Source organism: Eutrema salsugineum, unplaced genomic scaffold (genome assembly GCF_000478725.1).
Source record: "Eutrema salsugineum unplaced genomic scaffold, Eutsalg1_0 scaffold_2, whole genome shotgun sequence".
Classification (NCBI taxonomy): domain Eukaryota; kingdom Viridiplantae; phylum Streptophyta; class Magnoliopsida; order Brassicales; family Brassicaceae; genus Eutrema; species Eutrema salsugineum.
Genome location: NW_006256829.1, coordinates 18,246,280 through 18,260,509, shown reverse-complemented (window position 1 = coordinate 18,260,509; position 14,230 = coordinate 18,246,280). Strand labels below are relative to the sequence as shown.

The 14,230-nt window shown below is 40.1% G+C and overlaps 1 non-coding gene across 1 annotated transcript; it reads left to right on the top strand.

The window, feature by feature from the left end:
• Positions 1 to 13,003: 13,003 nt before the first annotated feature.
• On the top strand, positions 13,004 to 13,108 carry LOC112086962. Its single transcript, XR_002899811.1, has one exon. It is a non-coding gene; the product is annotated as a small nucleolar RNA R71 (small nucleolar RNA).
• The last annotated feature ends 1,122 nt before the right edge of the window (positions 13,109 to 14,230 follow it).

The window sequence follows — 14,230 nt, the reverse complement described above, 5'->3', positions numbered from 1 at the left end:
CATTTAGAGATTATAAAAATCAGTTGTTATTGATATGATGATTTTTATAATCTAATCAAAATCCATTGTTATTCAAAAAGTCTGCATTTTAATGATTCTATGATTCTGTTATAATCTAGTGTTATTGGCATAATGATTCTTTATAATTTAATTCATAAATCATGATTCTCAAAATACTACCTATATCCCTTGGATTCTCAAAATCTGTCATATTAAAAAATTCTTAATAGATTGTTTAAATCCATAGAACTCTCTCTAAATTTTACAAATCCAACAAAACTCTTAAAAATTTGACAAATCTCATGATTTTTAAAATCAACTAAAATCTTCATAAATCTAACTCCCAATAACCCCCCCTAAGTAATGTTATTTGGCATGAAGAATGCAAGAGCAATATATCAGAGATTAGTAAACAAAATTTCTGACCATTGCATTGCAAAAACAATGAAAATCGACATTGGTGATATATGGTAAACCACATTGGATATTTAAAATAATGCTTTGAAGTTTTATAAATTTTTACAACATGTTTAGGGACAAGATGTTTGCATGGGATGAATCATGTGAGAAAGCTTTTAAGCAGCTAAAAGGTTAATAGACCAAACCTCTAACCATGGCAACACTTAACTCCGAAGAATTACTATACTATATATCACCATCTCACAGTTTGCTATTAATGGAGCACTTATCATATAACAGAAATGTACAAATTCTTGTTTTTAACATTAGTAGTGTCTCACTGATCCAGAGTTCTAACCTTTTCAGCTAGTAGTTTGTTAGGCAGCATAAAAATCGCTCGTAGAAGTATATGACCTATCAAACGATTATACACTCTCGGAAGAAAATGCTTCAAGTGATCCGGCATACCCTGGCCTAACTACCATCTTGAATGATCACTCTTGCGAATTGACATTGAGTTAGATATTTAAGCTAAAATATTTGGCATTGCTTAAGTGTTATGCGCTTATGTAAAATGTTAAAAAGGAAAATATTATATACTGTTTAATTATTATTTTAATATAAATGATATTTTCTCGAATATTTAAGCAATGCATAACATCTTCGATGTCATGCGTTTTTTAGATGTTATAACATATAATTCATTATTTATATGTTATGACAGGTACTTAAACTCAAAAATTAAGATTTAAGCAATATATAAAATTAGTAAATTAACACTTTAAATATGATAAAAGCTTTTTACAATAAATACATCAGAGATTATAAAAGGATAACACAATAAAATTTAACAAATGATAAGTAGCATTATGAAGTTACTTCTTTAAATATGAGTGTACACAGAGACAAGACTTTGATAGAGTATAAGTAAGTGGTTGTGATAGTGGTGAACCAGTAGCATTATGAAATTACGTCCTTAAGTATGAGTGTACAGAGAGACAAGATTTTGATAAAGTTTGAGACTACTGAATGTGTAGAGTCAAGCATTACTATACCATCTATAAGAAAAGTAGACAACAAGACTCTAAAGATGTAGTCATTCAATATGAGGGAGAGAATCTTATGATGATGAAGAGGATTCTGACAAGAGTGAGTGAAATTTTAATACATGCAATTAAAAAAAAAACTAGCTAGTTTAAAAACTTAATAAAATGGAACCATATAAAACTCATTATCCTTTATTTCTGAAGTTAACTGCTTAATGTTGAAAACAACATTCTTTAAATGATCATGTTTTGTTATATGAAAGAAGATATCATGAACACTCATACCTTATTTGTTCAGACATTATGCATTAAGATTCGATATCTAAATATAATCTCTTAATTTATTTGATTTATATCCTATGCATTGTTTAATGGTATTTTAGATGTTAAAAACTAAAATTGAATGTATCGCTTATTAGATGTTATGCATTGCTTAGATTTTAAAACATATTATTCGATGTATAAATGTTATCATAAACACTTAATGCAATATCTAACATTTAAGAAATGCATAACATATAAACTGTAAAACATGTAAGCATTGCATAGCTTATGGAGGTCACTTAGGAGCTTTCAAGACAATGGCCAAAATGTTACAATCAGGGTTCTGGTGGCCTATAATGTTCAGAGATGCTCAGGTGGTTGTATCAAGCTGTGATCAGTGCCAAAAATAAGGCAACATCTCCAAGAGAAGTGAGATGCCCCAAAATCCTATCTTAGAGGTGGAACTTTTTGACTGTTGGGATATTGACTTCATAGATCCTTTTATGAGCTCATATGGGAATCAGTACATATTTGTTGCTGTGGATTATGTTTCCAAATGGGTTGAGGCTGCTGCTTCCCCAACCAAGGATTCTAAAGTGGTGATCAAGCTTTTCAAAAGCACCATCTTCCAAGGTTTGGAGTTCCTAGAGTAGTGATAAGTGATGGAGGTTCTCATTTTGTGAACAAAACTCTAGAGGGATTGCTAAGGAAGCATGGTGTCAAGCACAAGATAGCTAGTCCATATCACCCTCAGACCAGCGGCCAAGTAGAGGTTTCAAACAGACAGATCAAGGGTCAAGCTCTTTCCTGGTAAGTTAAGGTCAAGATGGTCAGGACCATTCAGGGTTTTAGAGGTTAGAAGCTATGGAGCATTGGTCTTGGAAGGAAAGGATGGAAAGGGTTTTTTTGTGAATGAAAAAAAGGTCAAGCATTACCTGGTTTCTGAGAAGAGAGAGGAGGCTTCTACAGTTCCTCTTGATGATCCACCAACCTGTTAAACAGGTTCTCAAAGTCAAACTTAGAGACTTTAAACAAAGTGCTCTTGGGAGATACCCCAAGCTTATCCCTGTACATAGTTCTTTTAATCTTTTTTTTTTATGTTTTAGGATCTTTTGATGGGTTTTGTGAAGTGTTGTCAGGTCCCAGGTAACTTTTGGAGGCTATGGTTCAAGAACAAAATTGTGACAAGGCTGAGAAAGGGGTTTAAGGCATGGAAACTTGATGGACGCCTGTGTGCTACTTGGGTGTGCGGCTCAGTCAGGCTATATACCAACTCGCACAAGAACTCGCTGTTTAAACCTACTTGGGTCTGTGGGTTATTCATCTAGCAGCAAGAGATTTGAGCAAGAAAAATGCTAAGTGTTGCTGGTCTACGAGATGGGCCTGCGAGTTGGGACAAAAGAAGACCAGGTCGCAGAAGAACTCGCTGTTTACACTGAGTTGGTATTGCAAGCTGATTCAGGAGATGCCAGGCCGCAGACCAAAAGAAGAAGCCAAGGAGTTTAAAGGTGGATTAGTGCGATTCAGGCCTGCGAGTTGGAACAAAAGAAGACCAGGCCGCAGAAGAACTTGTTGTTTACACCGAGTTGGTTACGCGACTTGCCCAATATCCTCCCAGGTCGCACACCACAAAGGAGAGGCCGAGGTGTTCAAGTGTCAATGTGTGCGAGTCGGGCGTGCAGTTCGGCGTGAAAAGAAGACCAGGCCGCACTAGTATTCGCTGTTTACACCGGCCTGGTCATGCGAGACGGTTCAAGAGAAGACCAAGCCGCACACCAAGAAGAGGGAAAAAGGCCTTAGAAGGATGAAATGTGCGACCTGGGCGTGCGAGATGGTTCAGAATCTGCCCAGGCCGCATAAACATTCGTGGTTTACACCGAGACAGGCTTGCGGAAAGGTGCCAGGTCGTCCAAAGTTTAAAATGTGCGACTCGGTCCTGCGAGACAGACCAAGAAGAGCCCAGGCCGTACACATACTCGCTGTTTACACCGAGTTGGACGTGTGGGTCGTTCTGAGATCAGGCCAGGTCGCAGCATAGAAGAAGAGGCAAGAACGTGCAAGAGAGAGTTTTGTGCGACTTGGGTGTGAGAGATGGTCAACAACAAGTCCCAAGTCGCACAGATACTCGCTGAACACACCGGGTTAAATCTGCGGGAAAGCCGAGCTGAGTCCAAGCCGCAAAAAGGAGGTCAAAAAGGAGTTTGGTCAACAAAAAAAGGGACAAGTCAAGCCTTGACTGGTCAAAGTGGATCTATTGACCACCAGTCCAAAGGTTGTACCTAGTCCCACACTCCTTCTTCCTCAAGAAAACGAGTTTGCCTTCTAAACCTCATTCTCTCCATTGTTTCCTTCATAACTTTCTCATTACTTCACCAAATTCATTGATTCAAAGTGCTCTGAGCTCGTTTTTGAGTTGTAATCTCATCCTGCTAGCATTTCGAATTCATTGCATCATAATCCCAAGGTATTCACTCTGTTAAAACTCATCTTTTTCCATGTTCTTAGATAGTATTTTTGAGCTTCATTGTGTGGAATCGATTTTAATAGGTTGTTAGAGACCTTGGGATTATTTTTATAAATGGTAGGGTGCTAGATTATCATGGAAAACAGAGCTCTTTCTTGGTGATTCACTGTTCTTGAGTTTGAAAATTGTTGCAAGATAATTTATTGAAAAAGAGATTTTTCTTGAAAAAGAGATGAAGTTGTTTCTTGTTGAGTCTTTGCTTTGCACTCTTGTTTTGCATTTCTATGAATTCATTGGACTGATGCTTGGCTTGAGAAACTTGTTCATATTCTTTAGAAATCGTTTTCTGCAACAATTTTTCAAAATTCTTGAGAACTTTGTGGAACTTGATTTTGTGCTAACTTGTTTCTGAGAAATTTTTTGGCAGATGACTGAGAGAACCAATGCACTTATTCGCATGAAGAAAGATCTTGCATCCAAAGACAAGAGCTTGGTCTCAGGATCTTCAAAGCCAAAAGGGAATGGACAAGGCACCAAGAAGGGTACAAAGAAAGGAAAGGGTGAGCAAGAGCCAAAAAGAACAAGAAATGAGGAGAAAGCTTTGGTGGTTACTTCTGGCTCCAAGAAGAAGGGAAAACAACTGGCTGTGGTCTCTGATGATGAACAGAATGAGAGTGGTTCAAGCAGCTCAGCTGGAGGTTCCCAAGGCACCATTGAAGAGGCACCGAAGAGGATTAAGAAAACTGAACCAGAAACGCCTGATTATCTGGCCAAGTTTCAGCAGATGGGGATCCAGCAAGGGAGGTTCCCTGATGTAGAATTTTTGAAGAAGATTGGCATCTATGAGGATGTAAAAACTTTGCTTGGGCACATGGGTATTGAATCCCTCTTGGAACTGAGAGAAGTAGCTTATGAGGAGGAGTCTCAAGAGTTCTTGGCCTCTCTTGAAATTGATTTGTACATGCCAAGGGATCCAAATGTGATTCAAGGAAGAGGTCTCGGAACTATACAGTTTCAGGTGAAAGGAAAGATCTACACAGTGACATTCAGGGAGTTGACTCAGATATTTGGATTCTATGCACCTGAAAAGACCCCTCTCTCCAACAAGATCGTTTTTAACAAGGAAGAACTTCAAGCTTTATGAGGATCAATTGCATTTGGGAAGTACACAGCTAGAGCAGCTAAGGCTTCTTGGATAAGAAACCCGGTGCTGAGATATGTTCATAAGATCCTTGCTCACAGCTTATATTTCAAGCTTGATGTTGGGAGAGTTCACCAAGGTGATCTGAACCTCCTTGGTGTGGGACTGAAACAGTTGATGCCAACTTATGAGAATGGGAAGCTTTATGAAGGATATTCTCACACACCTTGCCTTGCCTCTCAACTAGCAAAATCTTTGATGTTCTACAACGAGTACATTTGGGATTCAAAGAAGAAGGATGCAAAGCTGGTCCATGGTTGGGTTGTAACAAAGATTTTGAAGGCAAGAGGATATTGATGCGTGTCAACTGCGTGAGGGAACAAGTTTTACCCTTAACAAAAACAAATGAACGCAGCAAGTGCACAACTAATCAGTTGTAGTATTTAGGAATCAAATCCACAGAGATTTGTGTGCCTGATATTCTTCTACGGTTTCTAACTTTATGTCTAGACTAGATTGGTTTTAGAGGTTGGTTGTTTTTCACGGATTAAACTAAAACAAAAGAAAACAAATAAATCTATCCTAAGGAACAAGTAGAAAAATTGAATGGAAAGGAAATAAAGCAAGCAAAATATCGAACTAAAGCAATTGAAATGCAGATCTAAATAAGCAAGTAAAAATCGATTGGTTTGTAAACTATGGCTAAAAACGCTGAGCTTTCGGGAACTCAACAGGGATCATAATCGGTTTTAACACTAGGATAGATAGATTGGGATTGACGGATATCGATATATAGGGTTCTAGAGCTAGAGTACGGCGGTATGACTACGTCACTGTCGTGATCATAACCAACTGTTTCTCACAACCCTGACCAGTAGGTTGCCACTCTGGCCTTGGAAGGGAGAGAACGCAAGAGCTGCACAAGACTCGTCAATACTCACGATCTCGCCGCAGGTAGGTTTCCACTCCTACGGAAAAATTGCTTGTTTCATTCTAGGGCTGATACTTAATGAAAACTTTTGCAACACTAACTATCTAGATCAGATACTAGGTGATCAATCAAGCATACATGCAATAAGAACAAGAATAAACAGAGAACAAAGTTGAAATCCCAGATCTATAAACCTAGATGTCTTAATCGATTATGAGAGCCCCTTTCGGGAACCCTAAGCCCAACTCGGGATCTACTAAGACATAGCTGAGGTCGACATCATCATTGGTTTTAATAAAAGTAATCAAAAACAGTAAAGAAAAGAGATGAAAAAAAGCTTCTCTATTGAAGAACTCGGACTTGAACAATCTTCTACAAAAATCGCATAAAAACGGCTAAAGGAAAAGGGTTTCTGTAAAGTATGAAGGGTGGTGTCTAAAAAGGGACCTAAATGACAAGTATTTATAGTCTTCAATACTCCATGGTCTCTAGGGTTCCGGAATTAAGGCTGGGAATGACTTTGAGCTTCAGAAATATGGGCTTTAGTTCGGAGTTAGCCAGCCGCGGTCGGGAATGACGTGACCGTGGGAAATAGGTGACTGGCTGCGGTCGGGAGGCTTGTGATTGCGGGGAATGGGTTGTTGGCCGCGGTCGCGTGACTTGATGACCATCTTTGAGTAGCTCCGGGGCTAATGGAATATCTTGAGATCCAACCGTTGGAATGTCTCCAAACCAAGTGCATTTGAAAGCTGGTTGATTCTTATATAAGTTTTCCAATTTTGAGGGTGATCAGACGGTGAGAAGGTCTTCGTCTCTCCATGAGAGTTCTGATGGTCTGCATTTATCCAAAAGAGTCTTTTTGTTCCAATTTGTGCCTCTTTATCCCAAATTACCTGAAAAGTCTTTCAAAATCCGAAAACATAGAAATCCTTTGAAAACCTTTGAAAATGGAGTAAAAACACCTGTAAAAGACATTAAAGTGATCCATAAAAACGGTCAAAATCTGATGTTATCAACTCCCCCAGACTTAGTCTTTTGTTTGTCCTCAAACAAATCAAAGGCTAAATCTCGACGGGAGGTTTGAAAACGCAGGAATTAAACAAAATCTCAGAGACCAAACTTCTAGACCAATATCAATCAGTATGCATCAATCGGGAATAGCCTAGAAAATTCTCACTAGCAATACAGGCATAACTAATCCGTTAATCCGTCATGCGGAAATCTATGCACTAAGATCTAACTTCCAGTCAACTAGCTCTTAACATTCATTAAAAATCTCGGTGGTTCTCATCAAAGAAAGTCTAGACAAGGCAATCTAGGCTAGGTGTCAAAAAATGGTTATTCTAGGGGTAAGGCTTAAAGTGCTTACGGGTTACCTGAAGATCTGGAGGATCCAAGATATTATGCAAAACCGCATGAGAGAGTGAAGCTGTTGGTATCCACAGTTTTCAGTCACTTTCTTCTTGCCATAGATTCCTGGTCTTCTTCCTCAGGTTCTCTCCTAACTCCCTCAGACTTAGATTTTTTTAAATCTTTCAAAAAAATAGCTCTATAAACGCTTAGTAGTTGTTTCTTGCTCCACAAATTTCGACAATCTAGGACTCATTAGGCTTTTTTTGTTTCCCTCTCTCTTTTCATTCGTTCGTTTTTTTTTTTTTTTGAAAGAGAGGGAACACCTTTAGATATAGAGTCATAGAGAGTACGAAATTACCAGTTAAGATCTGTCTTGTAAAGCTTCATGAGGCTTCTGATACTCTTCCTTCCCAATTCCATTCAGTCTCCTTTGTGAGTGACTGAAAACTGCGTCGCTCCTCTTCTCTCCGACGTTTTTACACATATCTGCTGATATAAACTAAAGAGAGAATGCATGAGGATTGAAAACAAGGGTTTTGGGTTTAGGGTATGGTACCAGATAAAGATAAACTGGTCATCTAGGACGACAAAGAGTGGTAAAAGTGAGGGTAAAAGACGTCCTAGATGTGTATGTCGATGCCTGCCTAAAATCAATGATGAGAAAATTAGATGTCAATATTAAGGTCAAATAAAATGAGCTAGTATATCCTGTCAGAAGGAATCTCCATGAATAGAAGTCCTCTGGTGGGAGTTCGTAGTGCAAGTACTCTAGCTACCGCCTAGTCTAGTGCTAACCACAAATGAGCTATCATGCATAGTGTAGAAGCGTGCAGGTCTAAATCATCATAGTTTTGTGTCAAACATTCCTGAAAAATACTTAATGTCGAATAGGTTACATATTAAAATTTAAAAAGTGCTTGAAATTGGAAAACAAAAGCAAGAAAATGATTAGTACGGATAGACATCCTCCCCCAGTCTTAAATCACACTGTCCTCAGTGTGAAAAAGTTGGTGAGAAAACGGTGAATAAAAGCGAAATAAAATAAGATAAAAGAAAAGAAAATGATGATAGAACCGTGATGGCAGTGAAGTGCTGATCAAGCACTCATCCTCCGATGTGTCTGCTGCGAACTGGTGCTGCTCCTGTAGGAAAGTGACAACGTGCTCAAAGCGTCGTCCCTGTCTCTCAACTCTGCGCTCCAGCTCAGAATGTGTGTGTGATGATGTCGATGACGAGGTGTGGCCGGTCGAAACAGATGGCTGAAAATGAGCACGACCGCAGCTGCATCACGCTTTGCCTTGGCCACTATGTATTGGCCAATGGTGAATGGTAGACGAGGTACAGATGGCAGAAACTCATCGGGTTCCAGAGTCCATCGCGGACGTCCTCCGTTACACAATTTCGGGACTGATGCTGAAGGCAAGCAGACTCGGTGCTCCTCAGTGCCAGTGCAATACTTGTAACCAAACCTGTCTAGATCGAAAGCGGCACGAGAGATAGTGTGATCGCGAGAGAGATAAAGTAGGTCATACCAGACATCGGGAAGTTGATCATCAGATGAGAAATCGAATCCTACAGCCTGTAGTATCGCTGTAATAGCACTCCCGTAAGCTGGAGTAGCGTCCTCGCAACCATGTAAATCATGCTTCACCTTTACCATGTTTTGTGCTATGATCCAGGCAAAGCAGGCAAGTCGTGGGTCGTCCATAAATGGCATCTGAAGTGTAATGAGCTCGGTCTTCAAAACACATCCCATGTTGGCTCTAGAGAAAATCGTGTGTGCTAAGAGTTTGTGCACAACTCTCACTGCAGGATGAGTAAGAAGGGCTGACTTGGATCTCCCGCTATTATAGACTCCATGACCCATCTCTCTCCACAAGTTAAAATCGGGTTCATCTTCAAGGTAAATGCCATCGGTGTATGGAAGCTTAAGAGCCTCACAAAGTGCAGAAATGGTGAGCGAGTAAGGCTGTCCGTGGATAGAGAATGACAAGATGCCATCTGATGCTCTGGGGTTCCTCCTCTTCGTGTGGTGGAGTGTAATAGTTGCTAAGAACTCGCGGACTAGCTCAGGATAAGTTGGAAGGTTCAGCTCCATGTAGGGTCTTACCTTAAGTGCATCGATTTACCAGATTACATCTTCTCTGATTCCAAGCATCTCAAGTGTATGATATTCAATGCAGGGCGTGGGCTTGATGTTCAGCTTCTTGAGACGTCTTGCATAGTCCACATTCGGGTTTATCTCCTTGCCAATGTATCGGATCTGTGGTGGCTCGGGAGTTGCTCGTGTTTCTCTTGAGTGCTGGAGCAATCTCATCACATAGTTTCTTCTTCTCGGTCTGGCTTGGTTCAGCATGTACTCTCCAACAGTAGCATCATCGGGAATGTCCTCAGAGCTGTCACCAGTGAGACGGCTTCTTCGGGATCTAGTTTGTTCCATTTTTCTGCAAGATGAGATGATTCTTGGAAAAAGAGTGAATATGGATGCTGATTTTAACACATTAACGATCAGTTATACTAATTTTAGTATCAAGAGATTAGTCAAAACCACAAGCAAGCATAATTGACATTGAATTGAAGAAATCGAGTAGTTCATGACTAGATTCGGATTTTTGATGTTCTCAACATAGAAATCTTCTAAAAATCGGTTTTAATGAGCAATTTCCATGTCAAATATATAGGTTACCTAATACTAATCACTAATCACACAAGACTTAATCAGATTCATCAATTTTGCTTGTCCAAATTCGATTTTTATAAAGCATGTAGAATCTAAATTTCAAAAATCTCAATTCCTCTTAAGCTAGGTGTTAAAATCAATTTTTAGATAACCTAAAAGGATAATCTATTGTTCTTAAGCTATTTCCACCATCAATAAACCAAGATTTGGGCTTTTTAAGAAAACCCTAAGTTCTAGAATCAATTAAAAATGGCGAGTTTGAGCTTCATACCTTGCTGGAAAGAGAGATTTGATGACAGAATTGAAATCAGCTTTGAAAAAGAGTGAGGTTTGGGCCAAGAATCTCTTAAAAAGCTTAAAAATTGAAAAAGGTGTTCTATCTCCTAAATCTCCAAATCTTTTTGAAGAGAAGAGAAAAAGAAGTTTTGATCCAAAAAGTGCATTTCATTTCTTTAAAAAGCGTTTTTGTAGCAAAAACGGGAAATTTTCGGGAATTCATAAGTTTACGGGAACTTACCTTTCTTGTCTTGCATGCAACGGAGGTTTAAAACTTACGAAAAATCTTAACGGGCTTCACCGGGAAAACTCCGGAAATCACCGGAAAACTCCGGGAACTTTTGAAAAGCGGTAGAAATCCGCGTTCCCATCTCAACGACCAACGGCCGTGGTCAGGAGACGCGTGACCGCGGTTGTTGGAGGTTCGGCCGCGGTCACATTCACGGTGCCGCGGTCGATGATGCCTTGGTTGCGGGTCGGTTGATCGCGACTGCGGCCCTTTTTTTCTGCAGCCTTCGTCCAACTTTCAGGTCTTTGCCGGGCCGAGCAGCTAAAAACCTACCCTTTTCTTCTTGGTTTTTCTAATTTTTTGATTTGTTTGTGTTTTTGTTTTATAAAGTATCTAAAACTTAAAAGAAAAAGAAAGCATAAATTGTAAAAAGGAAAAGAAAACTAAAAGAAAGAGTACCTAAATGGGTTGCCTCCCATTAAGCGCTTTTGTTTTAAGTCGTTTAGCTCGACGTAGGCATGAAGAATCAGACTGATTTGAATGGCACTCCACTTGATGTGCCCTTATCACTTCCAGTCGCTGGAGGTTTCACTTCTTCTCCTTGAGGAGCCGTCTTCTTTCCTTTACTCTTCTTTCGGACTTTAACATTGTTTAAAACCTTTTTTGTGTTTTCGATCAGCTCCTGGATTTGGTCCTCACTAGTTTCTATTGCATCCGGTGGAATGATGATCTTGATCTTTGCAAAAGCTTTCGTCTTCTCTTTTTCTTTCTCTTTTGGCCGGTTTCCTTTGCTTGGAAAATCATCTAGGATAGTCGGATAAAACCTTCTGCGATCTACATTGAGGAAAACAGCATGCCAGTTTGCGTGATCGATTACTGCTCCTACGGTAGCTAGGAATGGTCTCCCGAAAATGAGTGGCCTCTCCTTGTCTTTATCCATCTCTAGGACTTGGAAATCTGCTGGAACAATCTTGTCTCCCACTAGAACTTGTTGATCATGAATCGCCCCTTCAGTGTCTTTTTGAGATGAATCTCCAAAGATAACCTTAACCGTCGATGTCCTTAAGGTTTTTATGCCCAATTTTTTGGCAAATGTCTTTGACATGATGTTGACATTGGCTCTGGAATCGCACAGGCAGTCTGTGAACTTGATTCCTGAAATGAAACATTGGAAAACAAAATGTCCCGGATCGTCGACTTTTGTAAGCCTTTGAAACGGTGATCGTTGAGGTACCTTGAATGGCGGCTGCTTGGCATCGACGTCCTTGTAAAGTGCTACAAAGATTGGGATTTCTTCTTTCTTTCCATCGGTTCTGACCTCTTCTTCGGGCAATGTGGTTATGGCGTTGCAAAACCTCTTAGGGTTATCTTCAACTCTTCCTGGAAGAACTCCACTTTGCCTCTTCATAGAGTCTGCTGTTTGGGTGACTTGCACGTCTAGCTTTTTGACGTGCGAAGATAAAGCTTCAAACTTCCCGTTCAGGTCATTGTACATGCAGTCAACCTTCACGTTCATGTCTTTAGAAGCTTTTTCGTTCGTCATAACGAGCTGTTGGATGGACTGTTCAAGTCTACCGATTTGTGAAGCTAGCTGGTTCGTCGTGACTCCTTGCTGTTGTACAAATTGAATTGTTAAAACCCGTACCTTGGTAGTTATATGGCTGTCGCGGTTGATAAGCTCCTGTCCCTCCGAAGTTTCCACCTTGGAACTTGTTTTGGAAGGATTTTTGCTGTGGTGGATAGTACTGATCTTGAGGATTCTCCACATTTGGATTGCGGTAAGAGAGATTGTTGTAATTTGCATTCCGGAAGTTGTTGTTGAAACCATTGTTGAAGCGGTTTGGGTATGGTGCTTGTGTACCTACATAATTCACCTCTTCTTCTTGAAAGTCTTGATTAATGTGATCGATATCACTAGGTCCTTCATCTTCTGTGCCATTGTTGGTCTCACAAGCATGGATTGGGCGATTGTTGCTCTTCAAAAGCTGGCTCATCATGTTCTTCAACTCGTTTATCTCCTTGTTGTCTGTTCCGGTTTGCTTCGTCGCGTGATCGTATTCAGGACAATAATTGCTATTTGCTTGAGCCAAATTCTCGATGAGGGCTCTTCCTTGTGCTATCGTCTTTTGTCCAAAATCTCCATTGCTAGCTGTATCAAGCGAAAGTTTGTATTTTGGTTGCAAACCTCGGTAAAATGTGCTCAGCAGGCTTGATCCAGGAAATCCATGGTGATGGCAATCACGTTCATACTCCTTAAAACGTTCCCAGGCTTCATCGAAAGATTCAGTCGGTCCTTGCTGAAAGCTTGAGATATTTGTTCTCAACAAGTTCGACCTTGACTTAGTATAGAAGTGATTCAGGAAAGCAGTTTTGAACTCTTCCCTATTAGTAATCGATCTTGCAGGCAAAGATTTCAACCAACAGTGAGCTTTGTCTGCTAATGAAAAAGGGAACAACTTACACTTTAAATAGTCTGCTGGAACTTGGTTTGTTCTCATCATGCTGCAGATTTCTTCAAAGAGCTCGATATGGTCCATTGGGTGTTCAGAAGGAACTCCATGGAATTGGTTTTGTTTCACCAATGAGATGATTTGAGGCTTGACTTCAAACTCATTCCGGTTCAGAAATGGAACTTGAATTGCAGATCGGTTCTGAAAATTTTGAGTAGGTGCATCAAAATCAGCTATGCGATTGTTCCTGGCTTGTCTTCGGTGTTGATTTGCTGGCTGCACAGGGCGGTTAGCGCGCCCATTCGGCTGCATTCCTTGGTGGTCACCATCGGCTGCATTGATGGGTGCATCAAGATCTTCACGTTCTTCTCTCTCGTGATTCTGTTGGTTTCTCGGAGGAACCTCATCCTCCTCTCCATCTCGTCGAGCATGATCACCTCCTCTGTGATCATTCTCTTCATTTTCTCCATGTTCGGACCCGGCTTGGTCCATATTTAAAGCTCGGTTAATAGGATCTCCAGGCTGGTCGTCGTTGGCCATTCCTTGCGTTCGTCTAAGTCTTCGAAGTTCTCTTTCGTGTCTGTCTATCTCGTCTAGAATCAGAATGTTTTCTACAGGTCTACGCCTGGTATTCATGCAATTCAGAGAAAAACAAAAGAAGGGAAAGATAATTCAGCAAAACTTTAAGAAAGAACTAGAGATCAGGTGTCTAGAACAGAAGTTAGAACAAGAAAAATAGCAAAAGGCAGCGAAACAAATCCCCAGCAACGGCGCCAACAACTTGATGCGTGTCAACTGCGTGAGGGAACAAGTTTTACCCTTAACAAAAACAAATGAAAGCCGCAAGTGCACAGCTAATCAGTTGTAGTATTTAGGGATCGAATCCACAGAGATTTGTGTGCCTGGTATTCTTCTACGGTTTCTAACTTTATGTCTAGACTAGATTGGTTTTAGAGGTTGGTTGTTTTTCACGGATTAAACTAAAACAAAAGAAAGC